The 22,742-nt window shown below is 45.7% G+C and overlaps 1 protein-coding gene across 5 annotated transcripts in view; it reads left to right on the top strand.

The window, feature by feature from the left end:
* Positions 1-22,742, top strand: part of PDZD2 (PDZ domain containing 2) — a 410,583-nt gene that overhangs the window by 41,186 nt on the left and 346,655 nt on the right. For 3 of the 5 annotated variants that reach the window (XM_060400557.1, XM_027980140.3, XM_027980139.3), the window contains exon 2: positions 18,217-18,344. The gene's annotated coding sequence lies outside the window, so the exon portion shown is untranslated. Of the gene's footprint in view, positions 1-9,482; positions 9,625-9,745; positions 11,273-18,216; positions 18,345-22,742 lie in introns of those variants that run through there. The other 2 variants (XM_060400556.1, XM_060400555.1) reach the window with 2 other exon arrangements.

Below are 22,742 nucleotides of genomic sequence, written 5' to 3'. Positions count from 1 at the left end.
TGATTTGATCTCCTTGAAGTCCAAAAGACTCTCAAGAGTCTTCTCCATCACCATAGTTTGAAGGCATCAATTCTTCAGCAGTCTTCTATTGTAAAATATGTAAAAACGTGCTATATAATGTATATGTAACATATATCGGTATCTATCTGCCTATCAAAACTTGCCTTTCCCACCATCAGTTCAGTTCAGTCTCTCAGTTTTGTCTGACTCTTTGCAACCCCATGAACCGCAGCACACAAGGCCTCCCTGTCCATCACCAACTCCCAGAGTCCACCTAAACTCATGTCCATTGAGTTGGTGATGCCATCCAACCGTCTCATTCTCTGTCATCCCCTTCTCCTTCTGCCCTCAATCTTTCCCAGCATCAGGGTCTTTTCAAATGAGTCAGCTCTTCACATCAGGTGGCCAAAGTATTGGAGTTTCAGCTTCAACATCAGTCCTTCCCATGAACACCCAGGACTGATCTCCTTTAGGACTGACTGGTTTCCCACCATATCATATTACAAAATGCTATGTGGGAAGTTTTCAAAACTATGAAACTCTTTTCAAAAGTTAGTCCTTATAATAAGAAGTTTACCTTAAGAAATGTTTGATTAGAAATTATTTTGAAATATTTAGAAGCTAATTTTTAAACAACTATTTGAATCAAAGAGTGTATTTTTTTTCAGTTTTCCTTTCTGGATGATTTTGACTTCATTAAACTTTGAATCCTTGTTTTCCTACCATGGAACAGTGTGGCCAATCTTGAGTAATTTGGTGTTTGGAAAACTCTCTCTTCCTATAACGTCAGCTTGTGGCTGTTCCCTGTTGCTCTCAAGGCATACGATGTTTTTGATGAATACAGAAACTCCATTTCACAAACCCAGCTCCCCTGAGCTGCAGTTCAGGTCCCAAGAAGGCAATGGTACATTTACAAGAAAGAATGCTGAAGAGGTGCTTACTCCAACTAAATCTATTGGAGTGACATAGTTTAGATTCTTTCACCGGGGGCAGAAAATACAGAGTATAGGACTAAAAGAAGGATGTAATCTTTTTGGAACACCACATGTCTTCTTCTCCCTAAGACCCACAGAGATAATTATATGATTGGAAAATTAGACCCAAGAGGGAAGTTGAAAGGAACCGGGACTGGTTAAACCAGAGGAGGGAAGAGTCAGAAGTAGGAGTGATGGGCTAAAGCAGCTGTTCCACATTTCCTGTATGACCCAGGAGGAGGAGGGCAGGGAGAGCTAGCCAGGCTTAGCCACAGCGTGTAGGTTAGCTTTGGCAATGAGAGGGGTCAGTGCTTGAATGGGATATTCTGATGACTGTGGTCCCTTAAGTTTGAGTATTTAAGGCCAATGCAAATACATCTGTTTCTGCCAAAGTACTAAATTCATAGGCAGGGCCCTGGGTCGCTCAGTCGTGTCCAACTCTCTGTGACCCCATAGACTACAGCACACCAGGCTTCCCTGTCCATCACCAACTCCCAGAGCTTACTCAAACTCATGTCCATCGAGTTGGTGATGACATCCAACCATCTCATCCTCTGTCTTCCTCTTCTGCTCCCACCTTCAATCTTTCCCAGCATCAGGGTCTTTTCCAATGAGTCAGTTCTTCACATCAGGTGACCAAAGTATTGGAGTTTTGGCTTTAGCATCAGTCCTTCCAATGAACACTCAGGACTGATCTCCTTTAGAATGGACTGGTTGGATCTCCTTACAGTCCAAGGGACTCTCAAGAGTCTTCTCCAATACCACAGTTCAAAGGCATGAATTCTTCAGTGCTCAGCTTTCTTCACAGTCCAACTCTAACATCCATACATGACCATTGGAAAAACCATAGCCTTGACTAGCCAGACCTTTGTTGGCAAAGTAATGTCTCTGCTTTTGAATATGCTATCTAGGTTCGTCATAGCTTTTCTTCCAAGGACCAAGCGTCTTTTAATTTCATGGCTGCAGTTACCATCTGCAGTGATTTTGGAGCCCCCAAATGTAAAGTCTCTCACTGTTTCCATTGTTTCCCCAACTATTTGACATGAACTGATGGGACCGGATGCCGTGATCTTAGTTTCCTATAAAGGTGTTCAATTGGGAGAGGTGTAATGGTACACTTTCACTCTGTGTTGAAAGCAAGGCTTTGTTTCAACAAATAAGCCTAGTACTAAAACACACTACTAACTTTGTATTTAAATTTAGGTGTGTGATGGTAATGAAATGTGAAAATAAGGACTAATTTGGGTGCCTTCCTTTTCCCTTCAAAATTTTCAATAACCATTTAATTGAATTGTTTTTTTTTTTCTTCTTCTCCATGGTTAAATAGAACTAGCGCAATCTTAATTTTACGGCCCTGTGTGTACACAGCTCAGATATTTGGGGATTTCAGAGCTGCTAAGCCTCAAAGACACCACAGGTAAATTTCACACAGGCCAAGACACTCCATATCCACCACAAGCTGCCTGATTCCTTTGCATCCTCTGCTCCTGCCTTTCCCCACCTCCCATCCCTCGTCCGTGAGCCGAAGAAGAGAGGTCCCTTGTCCTGATTTTGCGTGAGTGTGCGGCTTGCTGCGGGAGTCCCGTGATAGTCTCCCATTCTCCAATCAGATGGGAGTCCTTTATCTTCCTTTGGACCTGACCTATGCTCTGACTGTCTCTCTTGGAGGTGATCTCCTGCCTGACCCCTGCCATCTGGTGTTTGCCAGCAATTTGCATCAACCCTTAAGTTTTTGCTCATTAAACACCCTCTTTGGCAGCTTTGTAGCTCCCCTGCAACTTTTACAGCTTGGCTTTGGGTACAGGCTGCTTCCAACAGAGCCTGAAGGTACAAAACTTGTTAGATCAGAATGCTTTAAAAAAAAAGACTCGGAAAAGAAGGTCATAAGAGTTTCATGGAAATTTAAATAGATTTGTCTACAGTTTTGGAGGGTAGGCTGTGGAACCATATTCTTTGAAGTTTTTTTTTTTTTTTCTAATTATACTTGTTAGGTTGCTTTTTAAAAAATATACACAGAAGTATAAAGAAAACAAAAAGATGACTGATAATTTCACTGTTCAGATCATCTCTTTTGGTGGTTTTTTAGTGGAAAACTGTACATGCTTAAAATTCAAACTGCAGAATGATAAAAAACTGAAACTGAAAGCGTTTCTACTTAAACATACACATATTTACACAGAAGGGTAATAAAACACAGAGGTTCTGTACTTGGTTGAATGTGTCTCAGAGATGGTTCGAGGTCAGCACACAAAGGTTTCCTTCACCTTTTGTATCATTTGCAAAATAGTCCATTGTATAGACTTAGGAACTTTTATTTAACCAGTCCTTTGTTGAGAGACACAGCTTGTTTTTAATTTTGTACTGCAGTGAAGAATCCTTATACACACAATCTCTTCCATGTGTATCTGTTGGATAGATTAATAAAGATAGGATTACTGGAACAAAGAAAACATGCATTTTTTTTTTTTTAAATGAAGAGAGGTTTTTGGGTCCTCAACTTAAAAAAAAAAAAGAATTATCTGTGTATTTTGGGCTGCTCTGGGCCTTCCTTGCTGCACACGGGCTTTCTCTAGCTGCCCTGAGCTGGGGCTACTCTCTAGTTGTGGTGTGTGGGCTTCTCATTGTTGTGACTTTTCTTGTTGCGGAGCCCAGGTTCCAGGGGTGCAGGCTTCAGTAGTTGTGACACACCAGCTCAGTTGACCCCTAGCATGTGGAATCTTCCTGGAACAGGAGCAGGGATTAAATCTGTGTCCCCTGTATTAGTAGGTGGATTCTTAACCTCTGGACCACCAAGGAAGTCTGAAAACATGCATTTTGAATCTGGTAATATAGTGCCATATTGTCCCTAAGAAGGTTGCACAAATTTACCCTCCCAACAAGAGTACAGAGGGGCCACTTTCCATGTAGGCTCATCAATATTAAGAAAAATTTTTTTTCACCCATTTGGAAATTGTTTTGTCCTGAGCTTGAATTTGGAATTCATTTGGGGTTTTTGTCCCCAAATGCAAGGTCAATAACACTGATTATCAGACACTGTGTGTCCCCCATAGATCTGAAATGCCATGCTCACTGTGTCTTATGCTGATGATGTGCAAATATACATCTCCACCATTGAGCTCCTTCCTCGTGTACCAGCCACCTGCCTACTGCCAACTCTTGTTGGATGTCTGATAGGTGTGTCAAGGGAGAGAGATGATAATAGAGTCTGTGATTTACTGCCATCACTGCCAAACCTGCTCCTGCTCATCTGCTCATTCTCAGCAGTGACAACATCCTCCACCTGGTGACTCAGGCCAGAGAACCAGCGTGCATAATCCTTGGTTCCTTTGCTTTTTCTCCTCCTTCACTTCTAACCCATCTGCAGACTGGCACTAGGTAAATATCTTGTCCCAAATCAGACCACTTGTTAACATGTCCAACACTTTGATTTAGTTTATGCCAACATCGCCTCTTGGGGAGATCATTGCTGGGGAAAACTGAAATTGCATTTCCATTTCCATTCTTGTCTTTAGAGAGTCTTCTCTACACAGTGGCCAGAGTAATTTTTTTTAAATTGCTAATCAGATCTTATCTGCAGACTAATGGCTTTGCATCTCAATTAGACTAAAATCCAGCCTCCTCACCAGCCCCTGCAAGATTGATGGAATCTGGCCCCTGCTAGTCTCTTCCTGGCCTCTTTTCCTGTCATCTGTGATCTTCTTTCTGTTTCTTGAACACTTGAAACTCATTTCCACCTGACAGTGTATGCTTTTGCTCTCCTCTTTGCCTGGAATGGGCTTTTCTCAAGCATCTTTGTCATAGTCAATTCCTTGGATCTTAACACAAGTACATCTCCCTCTCAGCTCTTCGTCTCATTGTCTTGCTTTATTTTTCTCTGCAGCACTATCACTATGTGAATTTTCTTATTTGTTGTCTCAAAGAATTTAGTTTAGAATTTTTGTCTGTTCTGTAATTATTCAACATCTTGAATAATTATTCAACATCTTGAATCAGCAGGCAGGCACCTGAGCCAATTTCTGGAGTCTTCTTTTGCACCATTGTCCTGCCTATATGTGCTCCATTGCTGAACTGCTCATTATTGCGACTTCATAATAAGTTTGAGTGCTTCTAAGACCAGGCTTGGGCTTCCCAGGTGGCTCAGTGGGTAAAGAATCTGCCTGCAATGCAGGAGACACAGGTTTGATTTCTGGGTAAGGAAGATCCCCTGGAGGAAGGCATGGCAACCCACTCCAGTATTCTTGCCTGGAGAATCCCATGGACAGAGGAGCCTGGTGGGCTACAGTCCATGGGGTCACATAGACTCAGACACACCCGAAGCGACTGAGCACACTCTCATGCAAGACCAGGCTTGCTCTGCCCTAACCCCTCAGCCACCCTTATCTTCCATAATTTTCCCAGCCATTATATATTTATTTTCTAAAAGTTCTCCTTATTGCTGTTTTAATTGGATTCACATTGAATTTATAGATTAATACAGAGAAAATCATCAAACCTTTTCATCTAAAAGTAAGCAAGCCTTTTTTTATAAACTTAAAAATTGCTTCCAGTCCTTCAATAGATTTTTTTAACTTTTTCATATGCAGAATTTAAATCATACACAGAAGTAGTGAGAACAGTAGAATGAGCCTTCCTGTACCCATCAAACAGCCTCTGTCCCATTCAGCCTGTGGCCCTGTCTCCTCTCCACTCCCACTCCTACCCTGTCTCGTTTTCAAACAAATCAGTGACATCATTATTGTGTATTTCTAAAAGATGAAGATGCTATTTTAAGATGTAGCCATAATACCATTATTATACTAAAAACTAACAATTGTTTAAAAGTTGTCTTCTAATAGATCAGGCATGTTTCTTATTGAATACCTATGCTAAGTCACTGCAGATGTGTCTGACTCTGCGACCCCAGGGACTGCAGTCTGCCAGGCTCCTCTGTGCTTGGGATTCTCCAGGCAAGAATGCTGAAGTGGGTTGCCATGCCCTCCCCCAGGGGATCTCTCCAACCCAGAGATAGAACCCGAATCTCTTGTGTCTCCTGCAATGGCAGGCAGGTTCTTTACCACCAGCACTACTTAAGAAGCCCATTGAATACCTATATATTTATCTATATCTGTACATGTTATCAAATATCAATATATCAAAAAATTTTTTAATCTTTTAAAAATTTTATTTATTTATTTGACTGTATGAGGTCCTAGTCTCCAAATTCAGGATCTTTTGTTACAGCTTGCAGGCACTTCCCTGTGACCCGTGGGGTCTAGAGCGTGCAGGCTCAGTAGTTGTTGCGCACAGGCTTAGTTGCTCTGTGGCATCTGGGATCTTAATTCCCTGACAGGGGGTGGAATCCTCGTCCCCCAGCTTGAAGGGCAGATTCTGAACCACTGGACCACTGGTAAAAGTGAAAATGAAAGTCACTCAATCGTGTCCGACTCTTTGCAACCCCATGGAATATACAATCCGTGGAATTCTCCAGGCCAGAATAATGGAGTGGGTAGCCATTCCCTTCTCCAGGGGATCTTCCCAACCCAGGGATCGAACTCAGGTCTCCTACATTGCAGGCAGATTCTTTACCAGCTGAGCCACAAGGAAAGCCCCTGCACCACCAGGGAAGACCCTAAAAAAAATCTTTTTTAGTTTCAATTAAAAGTGAAGATACTGGACACCTGAAACTAACAGAATGTTGTTAAACAACTATGCTCCAATATAAAATAAAAAAAATTTTTAATGGAGATATTGATTTCCACTGCATTTTCCAAACTATTATTTTTGTATATGCTAACACCAATAATTTTCATATATTAATTTTGTAATCTGCTACTTTATTGGATTTTCGTACTGTTTCTAGACTTTTTTAGTCTTCTCAGGCCTGCTGTTGCAGGGGTCTGGGATTGAGGAATCAAGGTGGTGAGGCACACACACTCAGGATCTTGGCTCATTTACCATGCACAGGGTTGAGGAGTTGGTGCAATGAGTCTGATGGGGACCCAAACCAGGTATTAAATTCCGGAGGGAATTTAATTCATTTGGGAATTCATTTGAGACATAAAAATAGACAAAATGGTACACTCACACTCACAAATGCACAAGAAGTGCATCAGTAAGTCCAAACAAAGTCACCAAGTTTCAAGAAAGGCTCGTGGGGACCTCCCTGGTGGTCCTGTGGCTAAGACTCCGTGCTCTTGTTGCAAGGGGCCCAAGTTTGATCCCTGGTCGGGGAACTAGATCCCACATGCTGCAACTAAAAGTTTGCATGCTGCAACTAAAAGATCTCGCATTCCACAAGTAAGATCTGATGCAGAAAGAAAGAAAGGCTTCTGAGTACAGGAGAGCTCACAGCGGGATATGGTCCTGGAGATGTGGACCGGGTCTGGCAGGGAAGCACACAGACACATCCGACCTTGGAACTGCACATCCTCAGTTCCTTAGGGAATCCTCAGGGCCAGGTGTGATTCAGAACTCAGCTTTTTGTTTGTTTTGATCTTTAGAAAAGTCAAGCGATGCACATGAAGTGTTACATACTTCTGTAGTAATCAGACCCCACTCGTAATCAAATGAATTGATATTTTGGCAGCGAAATATCGACTATTACAGGAGGAGGATGGAGAAAGACTCTAAATGACCTCAAGACAGTTTAGATCAGGCAACGTTTCTCTGCCAAAAGCCTTATAAAAACTCAAAGCTCTTTGGGGTTGGGAACTGCAAACAGGAGCTGTGCGCCTGGAGAGCAAAGGCCCTGGAGAGGCTAAACAAGTCCGCTGGGGAGGCAATAAAGGGATGTGCAGGGCTGGCCTCTTTCCCACTGGATTGGCTGCCATTGAATTAGTTGACCTCCAAGGTCCCATGCTCTGAGAATCTCCAGTTACACATAGAACATGCCAGAACCCTGGACTTGCTGATGATCCATGCTTCTTACAACTCCATAACCTATGGAGTTTCCTATGACCACCCCTTACCCTGCACCACATACACCGTGGCAAAACCCAAGGGACTGAATCTTGAGCCACAGGCGTGCTTTCCCTACCAGGTGGCTTAGGTTGGGTGCTGGGTGTACAGAGCAGGCCACCAGCGCTGAAAGCTGGGGCACCAAAATATAGACCAGAAGGTAGTCTTCTTGCTCCTGGAAGCTGAGGAGAGGCACTCTAAGGTGGGAATTACCTCCACCCACCACCCCTTTCTTTTCGCCTCCGTGAAGGTTGAATGGATGTACTGTCAACCAGACTTAATATTTGCTCTTCTTGAGGAAGTGGGATTTCCTCTGAGCAAGCCGGGAGTAGGGAGCCAGGTCTCAGCCAGTCAGAGCTCCCTGACAGCAGTTTCTTTGAGTTTCTGGGTCTGTCTGTGGTAATTAGCATTTCTGGTTACCCGGGCAGCGTCACTGAAAGCCTGGAGGGGGGCTGCCGCTGCTCTGTACACGGCCTGGGAACCAGATGGCCCGGCATCTAGGCTGCAGGAAGGGCTTGTCTGGACCCATTTCCAGGTGGAACCATATTCAGCCGAAAGGTATACTGCTGTTCAAGCAAAACCATGGGTCACGCTGGCCAGCCCTTCCCATATATGTGGTGAGTCTGTGGAGACAAGCTAAAGGTATTGGTATGCAATTGAGCCCTCCAACTCCTGCCCCTTTGGACTGGATTCTGAAAGCCTGTCGTGGCTGATTGCACCCTTAGCTTCCTGAAAAGGGAGTTCACCCTGACCTCTGAGGTTCTCCTCTCTGTTCCAAGAGAAGGGACTCAGGAGTTTCCTCTGAGTTTCTGCTCTCTGGGGCAGGGAGACTGCTGGCAGGTTAGGATGTTCTCCTTGCCTGCCTTCATCTCTGTTCCCAAGGAGGGCAGGAGTCCTGAGCTGTTTCTCTGCTCTGACAGTCGAGGCTGAGGCGTCTCTTGGTTGGGTCTTGCCTTCCAGCTCCTTCCTTAGGAGGGAGAACGGGGAATTCCCACAGGCCCCTTGGAGCTATGTTGGTGCTGGCAAACTCATTGGGATGACACTCAGGTCATTTGAAACGATGTCTCCCGCCCCAGAGTTAGTCATCCCCTGACTCCTGGAACGGGCCAAGCCCCAGAGATAACTCTGGTAAAAATATCATCAGGGATTGAAACTGTGTTCAGCTCCTTTGTGCAGCTTCTGAGGCGGCTGCAAGGAAGGCGCTGTCAGAGCGGTTGTGGTCTCCTAGCTGGAAAGAGCAGGCGGCAGGGCTGTGTTTCAGCTGGGCCCCAGACGACCCTGGCACGATCCTTAGTATCATGATGCTTCAGTGTGCTCATCTGCTAAATGGAAATAACTCATGGAGCTGCGGCCAGCCGGTGCCCGGGATGTGCTCATGAGGCGCTGAGGCGGTGGGGATGGCATGGTGTTGGCATTCTCGTTTCCTGGAACTGTCGTTACAAAGGACCATCCGCTGGGAAACTTCAAACCACAAACACTTGTTTTCTCCCGGTTCTGGAGGCCAGATGTCCCAAATCAAAGTGTGGGCGGGGCCCTGCCGCCTCGGAAGGCCCTGGGGGAGGGGCCTCCCTCGCTCCTGGAAGCTCTGGTGCCTGCCGCGTTCCTTGGCTGTGGCCCCATCGCTCCAGCCTCGGCCTCCACGGTCACCCGGCCTCCTCCTCCCCTCGGTGCCTTCTCTGTGCGTCTCTGTCTCATCTCCCTCTGCCTCTCAATTGTAAGGATACATGTGGTTTGCATTTAAGTCCCACTCAGTTGGTCGGGGTTGAGAACTTCCTCTTAAGATCTCTAACTAAATCAATCACCTGTGAAAACACTAATTTTTTTTTCCAAATAAGGTAACCATCACAAGTTCCCAGGACTGGGATGTGGACATAGCATTTTGGGCGCCACTGTGGACGAGCCCACTACACTCCGTACTTGTGGTGCTGATGATGGAGACAATGACAGAGCAGTAGAGAAGAGCTGACAAGTCTAGGTGACCTGAGGGGGGTGGCCGAGGGTGGCGCCCAACGGGCCTGGGCTCTGGCTTGACCTGGTCACTGCATCATAGACTGTTCTGCGTCCGGAGCTCTGACACCCTTGTGTCCTTCTGCCCCAGCTTTGCTGGGCTCCTGGGCCAGCTCCTGTGAGCCGGGCGCGGAGGCCTTGTGCCTCTTGTTCCTCAGGCCAGCTGCCTGCCTCATCTTCTGCATCTCGACCTGGCCGGGGCCCTGATCTGCTGAGAGCAGCTGTACGGGATGGATGATGGCTACACCCACTGGCAGGCCTCTGGGAGGACAAGTCGCGCAGGTCCCGGCTGGGGAAGGCAGTGTCTCCTCCGCTTCATCCCCATCCTCCGCACGGGATGGCACTTCTTCCAGCCGGGCTGCTGCTGTCCTCAGGGCCCTGCTTGGCTTAGGTTTGGTGGCGTGTTGTTTTTTAATTTCAGGATGGGAAGAGGCAGCTTTCGGATCTGGCAGGAACCTCGCTGTGCAGAGTGAAATCCCGGGTGGAGAGGATGCGCCTGACAGGGGCCTGCTGTGCAGTTAATGTGGTTGGACGTGAGGTTTCCAGGTCCTCTGGTGCTCCCGGGGGGCTGAATCTGTAGGTGGGTGCTGGTGGGGGTGGTGAAGAGTGAGGAAAACATTCTTTTCTGTCTCCTTTGCTGATGAAGCTTTGGGGCTGGTCGATTTCACCCCCAGCAGGAAGCTCAGAATGAACTGGAGTGGCCCGTGTATGGTCAGGGTGGCCGGGATTGAGCTTGAAACTCTCAGCAAAGTTTCTGTATAGCTGAGGGAAAGCTGCTCTCCACTCTGCTCGCTCATTCCCCCTACACAGATTAGTGAAGGGACGGGAGTTAGGAGCCTGAGTTCTAGTCCCACTTCTGCTCTTAACGGTTGGAAAACTTGGAGGAAGCCACTTAAACGCTCCAAGCGTCCGATTCTTGGAAGGTAAGAGATGAGAGCGCTCCAGTCTATAGGTGACTGAAAGGAGCAAAGGAGATCTCACCTGTGAAAGCCCTTTTTGAAGTAGGTCATCACTCTGTCCCTGCATCTAACTGAATATTTTTTTTTAATGCCATGTGGGCAATTCCTAAATAATGCCATTGTAACGATGGTAGCATTTTCAGATATCAAAAGCAAAAACAACGCCTGTAGACTGTGAAGATCCAGAAATGACATCGAGTGTCTTGGCTGGACATGAACTCTCAGGGGACAGGGTCGCATCTTCTGCATTTTGTTTATTTTCAAATCTTGGCCACCCTGCTTGTAGGAGTTGCTCCGTACATGCTGACCGACAGACTCAGTGTTCACCTGATTCGACCTGCAGCCTCACCTGTGAGGAGCACAGGCCCAGAGGTGAAACGAGACAGGGCACTCCAGGTATATGCTGCTGGCAGTCCTTTCCTCAAGCACACACACTCTCCCGTGGGCTGTGCCCTTAGGCTAGATTGCCTATATTTTTTTGCATACGTTAGACTCCATTTATTCTTCAGAATCCACCTCACATGCTGGGTCCTCAGAAAATCAAGCGTTTTCTGGCCGCTCAGGCCATTGGTCCCTCCTCCCCAGAGTGAGAAATATAAGAGCACCAAAAAACACAGTCATCAAGATGAATGATATCTTAATCACTGTTTTTTAAAAAAATAAATGTAATGCAAAAAAAATCTACCTTGAACTAAATATCAGCATTTGGAAGAATCTGACCCTGCCTTGCCTGCCTCAGTCTTGTTGATTTCTCCCTAACCTCACCCCTTTCCATGGATCTGTCTTTATTTAAAATTGTGACATTTTGCTCATCAGGCATTTTTGCACTAATTTTGATTTTGCAAACTACTGCATTGGTTGTGTCTTGATTACTGAGTTTTTTGAAGCCCCTTAAATTTTGTACCTGTTTGCCCTGGTAATTCTTAGCACCCGACAGCTAAGGGGCTCATGTCTTTGCAGGGTCCCTCCCACTGCAGGGCAGGGACAGCGTTTTTTATTTGGGTATAAGAGAAAGACCTGACTGGGGCTGCTTGGTTTGTTTCAGCTCCTTTGTTTTCAGCTGAGATCCTGCCCAGTGCCATTTTGAAAGCATTTGGTGAAGGGTATGAATTTTACTGAGGATTTCATGGGGAAGACAGAGGGGCAGAATGTCTTCAAAATCCTACTTAGACATCTTTTGATTCTCTTCTTCAGAGTTCTTCTCTCCTGCCAGCTGTCTTGTCTCTGCTTGTCCTTCTCTTCATTCCCATATTCCTGAGCAAAACTCCTGCCCAACCACTATTATTCCTTAAAATTTCCTCGAGTGGTGGTGATGATGAAAGATGGAAAGATGGTCTTATTAATCATACTGCCCCACAGACACAATGCCTGGTACCCAGAAGAACTCAACAAGTGACTAATGCATGGATGGGTGAGTGAATGAATGAATGCATGAGTTAAGGCATGAACAAAGCCCAGGTGCAGTGAAGGGTTTTGTTTTGTTTTGTTTTAAACCAGGGGAAGAGTTCTTCCACACCACTTCTTAATTAAGCCCCAAAGACCTGTTACAAGATTTGGCAAGTTGCAGTGGTTCCCAGGTGGCTCAGTGATAAAGAATCCGCTTGCCAATGCAGGAAATGAAAGTTCGATCCCAAGTTGGGAAGGTTCCCTGGAGAAGGAAATGACAACCCACTCCGGTATTCTTGCCTGGGAAATCCCACTGTAGCCTGGTGGGCTACAGTCCATGGGGTCACAAAATAGTCAGACACAATTTGGCATCTCAACAACAACAATGGTTCTCTCACTGCTTTCTTTTAACAGAGGTGAATTTCCCTGGAAATCTGTTCTATGAAGTGTCTTAGCATTACCCTCTCTCTTCTTCATTACCTGTGTCCTCCCTGGGATCCTCTTAGCCAGGAGCACCGGCCATAGGGACAACTGTGGTTCCCTAAATGAGCCTCGACCTACACTGGGTGAGGTTTTATTCAGGTACCTCTCAAAGGCTACAGCGATTCTGCTTGATGGTCCCAAGTTTCCAAAGTCATTGTAGCATCCTTTGTCCCCAGGCCACAGAGTCATCCTGGATTCCTCTGTCAGAGATTCCAGAACAGGACTGGCTGTTATAGCTTAACTGTGGTCACAGGGGCATAACTCATCTAGGACTCAGGACTTAAGTATAACAAGGATATTGTTAATATTTTCAGACAGTAGAAGAAATTCACTATAGAAAAGATTATTAAGATGATTTAAAGTCACCTGGAATCCTGTCCCCAGTGGTTACCACTGTTGACATTTCCTTGTGTTCTTTCAGACTTTCTTTGGTTTCTCTTCTGGCAGGAGGAGGGCAAAGGGATGTTGACATGAAGACCTTGCCAGGTGCTGGAGTGAGGGGAGGCCTCACTCCAGGTGATTTCTGAGACCCATCTGGGAGCTGGAGGACCTTGGACTTGGTCAGAGTGCCCTGGGTTGTGTCTAGCACCTCCCAAGCTCTCAGTCCAGGAATCAAGTCTTTGCCTCCTTCCCTGTTTTTTCAGACGGAGTCTCATCAGCAGGAGCTGCCTGTGTGTGTTAGGAGCACAGATATTGTTAGGCTCTGACTCTGCTTGGGTAATGTTGACGGGAAGGGAGCTGGGTGAGACCAGATCTAAGTGTCTGCCAAGTGCTAACAGTTGTGCGTAAGTAATTTCATTTACTCCTCACAACAGAGCCATGGGGGTTATCCTTGCGTGTGTGTGTGCTAAGTTGCTTCAGTCATGTCCGACTCCTTGTGACCCCATGGACTGTAGCCTGCCAGGCTCCTCTGTCCATGGGATTCTCCAGGCAAGAATACTGGAGTAGGTTGCCATGCCCTCCTCCAGGGGATCTTCCCGACCCAGGGATCAAACCCAGATCTCTTACACTCCTGCACTGGCAGACAGGTTCTTTACCACTAGTGCCACCTAGGAAGCCACAGGGGTTATCATTATCCCTGTATGAAAAAAGAGAAACCCGAGCTTCAGGAGGTCAGGCAAGTGCCCAGGACTCCACAGGATCCCCTGAAGAGACATATGGCAGCCTGAGGTCACCTGCCTCCCAAGCCCAAGCTGCTTGCCACATCAGCCTCTCTCCCCACTGCGCTTTTGTGCCAGGGCTGGGCTGGTGGAAAGAGGATCTGTCTCCACTTGGAATATTCTCTGTTCTCTCAGTGGAGAAGATAGGACTTCCAAACACCAGCCTGCTTTGGGCTTTGGTTTTGTGTTGCATGGATGAGGCTGCTGGTTTTCATTTACTCATTCAGCAGATATTTGTAAGTGCCCGGTGTGCCCGAAGCATTGAGCTGCCATCAAGGGTAGAAAGGAGTAATAGGCTGTGCCTGCTTTCTGTGGATTTATATCTGATATGGGAGAAAGACAAGTGAATACCTTTCACTGTGGCAAGAACAGTGGGAGAGAGGGCTTGGATCAGAAGCATCTCAACCCCAAACGGCCTTATGAAGATGGGGTGGGGGTGACTGCCCACGGGAAGTCGTTCTTGAGCTGAATTCTGAAGGAATAGAGGTGTGAATCAGCATGAGATCCAGGAAACCACACTGGGTCCATCGTGGCCAAAATGGAGAGTGGAGAGTTGGGGGTGAAGAACATAACTGGGGGCTCAGAAGTGCTGGATCAGAAAGGAAGGTGGGTGATTCTGACTAGTCTGACTGTAATCCCCACGGATTCTGAGGATCAGCTCTGTACTTTAGAAGGCCCATACTGTGGCCTCAGGGTGGAGGCTGGCTGGTGAGGGACAGGCTGGACACAGGAGTCTGTGCAGCAGGGAAATGATTTGACCCAAATACTAGCAGGACAGGAGATTGGGTTGGGGGGACAAAATGTGAGAGAGACTGGGAGGAAGACTCCGTGCAAGGAGGTCCAGAGACAGAAGAGCATGAAGAAAGCAAAGCTGATTGTCTGGGACCCAGGTGGATGGCGTGGCCTTTCGGGAGATAGAAGCAGGAGGATGCGTTTGGGAGGAGCATGAGCCAGACAGTCCCCAAAGCCTGGCAATGTAGGATCTGAGGGCCTTGCTTTGGTCGCCTCTTCTTGTTCCCTTCCTGTGTTCCTGCCTCCTTATACCCCTGACCCCAGCCTCCAGCTATCAATCCTTGTTTGTGACCGACCCTGCCTCATGCCTCTGTGTGCTTTATTCAAGCCAGGGTGGCTCCATTCCCTGTAAGACCCTGACAGTATCCCCAACATCCCCATTTTACAGATAAGCAAAGTGAGCCCTCTCCCCTCCAGTGTTTGTAAGTTGTTCTGTACTAGCCTCCCAGTGAAGGAAGAGTGAAGTCATTGTCTGGCCAAGGGGGAGAAGGGCGAGACAGGGGACTTGACCGAGGTGACCAGCTCATCCTAGTTTGCCATGACTGTCCTGCACCCCGGCACTTCCCTGCCACATCCCAGGAAGCCTTTCAGATGTGGGTACACCTGGAGGGTTGATCATCTGGAGTTGGGTGGAGGAAGGGAGGGAATCTTCCTGTCATGTTAGGAGCTAGGCATCCTCTCGGTGGGGGTTCCTGTCCCCTCCCCAGGGCTCTGGGACACAGGAGCCAGACCACGCTCAGGCTGCCTCTGAGACACGTGTGCTTCCTCTGCCTTCTGAGCCCTGAGTCCCCCAGCCTGATTGTACAGACCCAGAACTCAGCACACAGTAGTGTCAGTCTCACAGTCATGTCTGACTCAGCAATCCCATAAACGGTAGCCCGCCAGGCTCCTCTGTCCATGGGATGCTCCCAAGTAAGAATACTGGAGTGGGTAGCCATTCCCTTCTCTGAGGGATCTTCCTGACCCAAGGATCAAACCCAGGTTTCCGACATTGCAGGCAGATTATTTACTGTCTGAGCTACCAGGGAAGCCCTTAACACAGCACACATAGGTCCTCTATAAATAAGTACCCAGTGATTGAAGCCTGGGCTCTATGTGGAAAAGAGGCAGAGTTTAGGGTAAGAGCTTTCTCTTGACCAATCAAACAGCAGACCTCAGGACTACACACAGGTGTCTTTCTGCTCACAATCCCTCTGAAGCCTCCAGGATAAAAGTCTTCTTCCTGCTTTATTTAGAAAAACCGATACCTGTTCTAATCTCCCCGAAGCCCTCACTCTGCTCAGACCAGCCGTGCCCAAGGCAGCTTTGATGTCACACATTTGCATCCAGAATGGTAACTCTCACCCTCTCTCCTGTTTGGAAACCGTGGGGATAATGAGCACATGTTTTTCTAATAATGAGATGTGCAGGCATTGACACGTGAGAGCAGTTTCCAGTCCTAAGTTAATTAGCAAGCTGGGGAGCCCAGATAAATAAAGCTTCCTGTTTCCTTTCCTGGAGTCTAAAATATCTGATCTGGAGGTTCCCTCCCTTCTCCCTCTGCCCCAAGTGCCAGGATTTGAGGGGAAGCATTTAAAAGCCTGGTAATTTGTGTGCATGGAACGGGCTGCTAAGCAGATATATGGCCTGTGTTCTTACAGAAACTCCAGCTCATAGATATACAGTCAGTTCTGCATTATTTGCTGGCCGATTACCTGTCTCTCTCCATCCCAACCTTGGTTTACATGTTCTTATGAGTTTATATGTTCTTATTGACTTTCTCATGAGCTTTATTGCAGCCTTTCTGGAGCCGAGATTGGAGAGGGTTATGAAACACTACATGTCCGCGCCCTCTGTTAGTTTCATATTATTGTTCAAGCAGTCCCATGAAGGAGGCATCCTTGTTATCCCTGTGGTACAGTTGAGAAAACTAAGATAAGTTAAATTACTAGAGCTGTTAAGTGGGCAAACGCATTTAAAGCCAAGTTTCTCTAATGGCAGGGCCCAAGTTCTTCACCAGTGAGTTCAGCAAATTTGAATCTTCCTTTATTTTAAAAGGTTATCTATCTTAGACAGCTTGGGCTGCCATAACAAAATTCCATAGACTGGGTGGTTAAACAATGTTTATTTCTAACAGTTCTGGAGGCTGGGTGGAGAAGGGAATGGCAACCCACTCCAGGATTCTTGCCTGGAGAATTCCATAGACAGAGGAGCCTGGCAGGCTATAGTTCATGGGGTCGCAAAGAGTTGGACACGATGAGTGACTAACACTTCACTCTGGAGGCTGGAGAGACCAAGACCAAGGTTCCAGCAGCTTTGGTGCCTGGTGAGGGCTCTTTGTAGTTCACAGATGGCCTTCTTTTTCTTAGTGTCTTCATGTGACCTTTGGTGCATGAGGGGACAGAGAAACCTCATGTCTCCTCCTCCTTTTATAAGGGTATTAATTCTGTCATGAGTGCCCTACCCTCATGACCTAACCTAACCCTCATTATCTCCCAAAGGCCTCACCTCCAAACTACTACCTAGGGGGCGAGGGCCTCAAGAAATGGATTTCAAGGGGACACAAACATCCAGTCTGTGAAATGTCTAAACAAAACCCTTACTTGAATGGGGACTTCTCGTTGACAAGTGTGTGTCTAGAGACTGACTTAGCATCCCAATTTTTTGCCCACCCTGTAGTTTCATCAGCCTTTTCTTCCCTCCCTTTCTCTCAGTTTTAAAAATTGTGCCCTACTCATCTTCTCTCCTCTCTGTGAGAAATAGTAAAACTGGGAATAGTTATTGTCTTTTAGCAGATTGAAGAGTCTTCTCAAGAAGCCAAAGAGCAGGCCCAAGAGATGATATCAAAATTTATTCCAGCCAGAAGATCCTGTGTTGCTTTGTAAAAGTATAATAATAAGAATCTGAGACTTGGAGCTCAATGAGTGTGTTCCCCTGGTTGATGGTGTGTTTACTGAATGTCGGTGGCTGTTGCTAACCATGCTTTGAAACAAGAGACGTGTTTTTAATAGAATCACAAGTTTTATGCCTTGTTAAAAATACTGACATGGATGTTGGCTGGAGGAATGAGGCGGGATGTTGAAGGGCTGCTACGAATTCTCTTCTACTGGGCCAGGGGAGGGGGTCTGCAGGAGGACAGCCTGTGCCCTTGCCTTTGCTCTATTTCAGATGGATTGCCCTTCCCCCTCTCATTCTCTTTTGGAAATGACCACTGGCTACCAGCTGGCCTTCTCAGCTCCACCCATCTGTGAAACAGCAATGGGCTTCATCCTTTCTGAATGGAAGGACAGAGTTCTCGTGTTTACTTCCAGAGAAATTTTGGCTTTAATTGTCAAGAACATCCATTGGATTTTGTGGAAAGCCAAAATTACAGGGTGTTTCAAAAGAAATGTAGCCCTTATTACTTCAAGCATTGCTTTCTGAATGCCAGGAACAGGGGCAAGGGGCTGACCCACACACAGGCGACAGGCAAGCCTCAGGTTCCCCCATACAACACGTTGCGAGTTGTGTAGTCATCATGTCTCTTTTGTGATCCCCCAGGACTGCAGCCCGCCAGGCCCCTCTGTCCACGGGATTCTCCAGGCAAAAATACTGGAGTGGGTTGCCATGCCCTCCTCCAGGGAATCTTCCTGATCCAGGGACCGAACTTGTGTCTCCTTCATTGGCAGGTGGGTTTTTTTTTTTTTTTTAAACCACTGAACCACTTGGGAAGCCCTCAATACAACACAGCTCCCTAAAGTGATGCCTTCAAGTCCTTCTTTAACTTCAGTTTTCAACACAACGTGTGTTCTTGTTTCCCTGATGGTAAAGAGATATCTGTTAAAAAAAAAAAAAAAGTCAATTTTCAGCAATTATTTCACCATCCATAGATACTGCTCATTTTCTAAGACATTTCTTTTTATCTTTTGTCTCTGTCTTTGTAGATATGTAAATAGAATATTTATAAAACTGAGCCTATATGCTAACAGTTTTGAATACTACTCCTGTGTCCCCCTCCCCCCTACCCAATGGCACATGGTGTGTGTCTTCCCATTTCATTAAGGAGCCTCCTTCAGGTGCATTTTATAAAAGAATGCATAGAACTCCATCCAATGAATACATCACAACTGACTTAACCAGTGCTCTTTGTCTCAGCTCTTTTGACTGGCAGATTTTTCCTTCTATAGAAAACACAGTAATGTACTTGTCCTTTATTCTTAATTACTTGAAATGTTTCTTTTGTTTGAAGTATCACTGCTTTTGTTCCACATTGAATGATGGATGTGTTGTAGCAATGTAAATCAAATTACTTTTTAAATTCATAAAAACTCCCCTTACCCCAATTAAGGAACTGGGTGTTGTTTTGTAAAGAGGGCCAGATTTTAAAAATAAAATAGAGAGTGAAAATGGGAGAGAGAATTCTTGCTCATTACTTCATCTCTTATGTAAACCTAGATTGAGTTGTGTGGATTAAGAACATACATTGAGTTTACAATCTACTCTTAAAGAAGCCTGATATATACATAGGATTGAATGAGAAAATAATCTATGAAAGAATATAACAAGGTGTCAAACTACGCAATGAGTGACTATGTGCTAAGGGAAATTAGTAGAAGAAGGGAAAATCCTCACATTTTCTGGTGTCATTAATGACTCCTGGAGAGAGAAGAGATTTGAGGTTGGTCTTAAGTATATCTGGGATTTTAAAAGATAGAAAGCTACCTTGTATTGAACCTCTACAACTGCTTGAGACTTCCTATACCATCTAATTTATTCCTTACAATGGCCCTACCTATCTACTGTGAAAAGCAATTTGAGCAAAAAATACACTGTATAAAAAGATTAGAGATTTATACAGTATGAGGTGGAGAATATTTGCAAATAGAATATGACTGACATAGACACAGAACAGTAAATATTTTAAAAACAGATGCAATCAGGGCAAAGGGGAAAAATGGACAGGAAGAATGTAAGTTCTGTGAAGGAAGGATTCTTTGCCTGTTTTGTTTGCTGACGGGTCCCACAGGGCTGGATGACTGTGTGTAGTAGTTGGTCACTGAATATCTGCTGACCTAAGGAGTGAGTGAAAGGGTTGGCTAGGGTATTTGCCCTGTGTATGTTTCCAGTGATCAGATATAGTTTTGACTCTGAACTTCCTTGCTGATGAACCACTTAGGGTAGGTAATGTGTTCAGAAATGACTTCAATTTATAAATAAAGAACAGGTTTAGCAGGTGGTGGGGACAGATTTTGACCAGGCTATGTTTGGGGAAAGTGGGGGCTCTGTTCCAAGGAGCAGGACAGCCCTGGGCAGCGGTTTAGAGGGATGGCTGGTGAGTGGGAGAAGCATATTTGACATGTAGGCATGGGGTGAGTGAAGAGGAACCTCCTGACTTGGGCAGAGAGCATTGTGAAGAGCTACGAGATGGAGTCTGGGCAGAAGGCAGATTTACCTAAAAGCAAAATAATCCCACGACCTCTTTCCCATACCTAAACCCACTTTTATGGACTGAATAATGTCCTTAAAAAGTTTGTATGTTGAAGCCCTCACCCCTAATGTGACTATTTGGAGATCGGGTGTTTTTGTTTTGTTCATTATTGTGTTTTCATGTCTTTGGCTGCACTGGGCTTTAGTTGCCGTAGTCAGACTCTTGATTCCCCTGACCAGGGATGGAAACTGGGGCCCCCTGCATTGGGAGCATGGAGTCTTAGCCAGGGAAATCCCTGGAGCTAGGGATCCCCTAAACACTTAGGGAGGTAATTAAGTTTAAAAGAGGTCATGGGGTGAAGCCTTTACAAGAGAAAAGAGACATTAGGGAGCTCCCTCTCCCCTCTGAGAGTACATGGAGAAAAGACCACGTGAAGACCCAGTGAGTGTACAAGGCAGGTGTCTCCCTCGATCTCAGCCTTCTAACCTCCGAAACTGAGCAAACACATCTGTTGTTTAAGCCACCCAGTCTGGTTCTTTGTTATGGTAGCTGGAGCAGACTAGTTAATCCATCACTATAGAAAGATCAGCTCACACCAACCTGGAAAAGATGAACGCTGCACGACTGAAAAGGTGAACACTGGGTGTTTTAGTTCTGAGAAACCTACAATATCCTGGAGGTTTTCATTTTCAGAAGAGAATTGAAATATTGTCAGTGTGTCCCCACATATCTGAGAGCTATCCCACCTCCACTGTGGAAGCAACAGTGGCTCACAGCGGCCCTCATCCTCAGGGGGATGTGACCATATGCGCTGGGTGGCAGGGGAGGGCGTGCTCCTGTAGTCTGAACCAACCCAGTTCAGTCTCTTCAATTTTGGTCTGGCATTTTTCACCATATCTTTTGCAAACTATTTATCTAAGTCCCTTCACCCCACTCTCCCCACCCTCAACTATGGCCCCTTCCTGCTTCACTCTGAGCACAGATATAACTCACCCACAATTATAAATTAAAATTGCACATCGTGGGGTAGATGGTAGGGGACAGCAGGAGTCATTGCATACCCCTCATTTACAGCATCTGGTCCCAACCATAAGTGGCCGTGGGGGACTGGTGTCCTGGGGGAGGGGCCACGTGGCGGGAGCCTGGGTGTATGTTTTTCTCTGGCTCATCTGGGCTTGGATTATATTTACTGTTTCTCAACTAACTTCTGTAGCCCCGAATCTATTTTTACAGCCAAGTTGATGGCTCTGTTTTGTCATAAGAGGAAAAGGTGTCTCCAAAAATCATCATTTATTTGTGAATCTGTGCTGCTGTGTATAGGGTGTGCACTGATCGACTCTGAAGAGCGAGAGTCCTTCCCCTAGAATTGTGCCCCATGATGGGCCTGAGTCTGGGCTTTCCACTTGGGCATCAGGCCAAGGTCACATTAGGGTCACCTACAGCTGAGGCCTAACCTCGTGCTTCCTTGATGAGACATTAAGGAAAGCCCTCAGCATGGATCTTCTCCTTTCAACCTTCATTTTCTAATGTGGGTCCTGATGGCCTGGGCAGTTTTCACCAATTATTGTAAAATGATGATGGCAATAAGATATTAGGGATTCCATGGTGTTTTTCCACAAAGCCATAGGAATAATTGAACTAATCTGATTCCATCTTCTAAAATCATGACGTTTTAGGCAGTAATAAGACCTAGGAAAATTTAACTCTTTTAACTACATCACATCATTTCCTTAAAAGCTGGTTAAATATGAGCCACTTTGGGAAGAGTGTGCACAAGGGAACGGCTGCTGTCTTTAGTTCTCCTTGTATCTGGGGAAGGAGATTTGGGGGGAAATCTTGGAGAAGTACAGGAACAGCATATGAAGAAAATGGCTTGAAGGTAAGAGGGAGATTCTAGGAAACATAGCAATGATCTAGGAAATTCCTCCATGATGTTTGAAAAAAATGCATGTAAAGATCATGAAGTACATTTCATAGTATACGCAAATACCAAATCATTGTGTTGTATACCCGAAGCTAATATAATGTTATTTATCAGTGATATCTTAATTTTTTTTAAAAAAGGATGCAAACTATTTGGGCTTCACCTTTCGTTGCAGGACTGTATTTCTGTGGTCCCAGGATCACTCTGAGACTGTCATGGGGTGATGGTTTTATATGTTTGGAATGAACTACACTAATGAACCATATGGAGATACATTTATATACATATAAAGCATTGCAACATGGTGATTCAGAATATGAACTTTTGAGCTGGCTGAACTTCTGTCCAAATTCCAGCTCTGTCGCTGACTTTCCAGTTGAGCTTGTTTCTAAACATCTTTGACTGCCAGTTTCATCATCTATAAAGAATAGAGATAGCAGAACTTCCCTCAACAGGTTGTTGTGGGGATTAAAGGAGATAACCCATTTGCAGAGCACCTAAGAGAGCATCTGGCATGCATCATCATCAGTCATCAAAGCAACCCTTTCGATGCCTTGTGAAAATAGTTATTGCTGAAGGAGCCTTTCCAACCTGCTGAGTCTCTCAGGGAGGCCTCCAAGACTTAGTATTCAGTTGGGGTCAGAACAGCAAAGATCATTTTCAGGTTCAGGGTTCTTGCAGGATGTTCACCAGTAGACGGATGTGGTTAGAGGGATCTAGATTTACCTTCCCTTT

This window comes from Ovis aries, chromosome 16 (genome assembly GCF_016772045.2).
Source record: "Ovis aries strain OAR_USU_Benz2616 breed Rambouillet chromosome 16, ARS-UI_Ramb_v3.0, whole genome shotgun sequence".
NCBI classification, from domain to species: Eukaryota; Metazoa; Chordata; class Mammalia; order Artiodactyla; family Bovidae; genus Ovis; species Ovis aries.
This window is presented reverse-complemented; position numbering and strand designations above follow the sequence as displayed.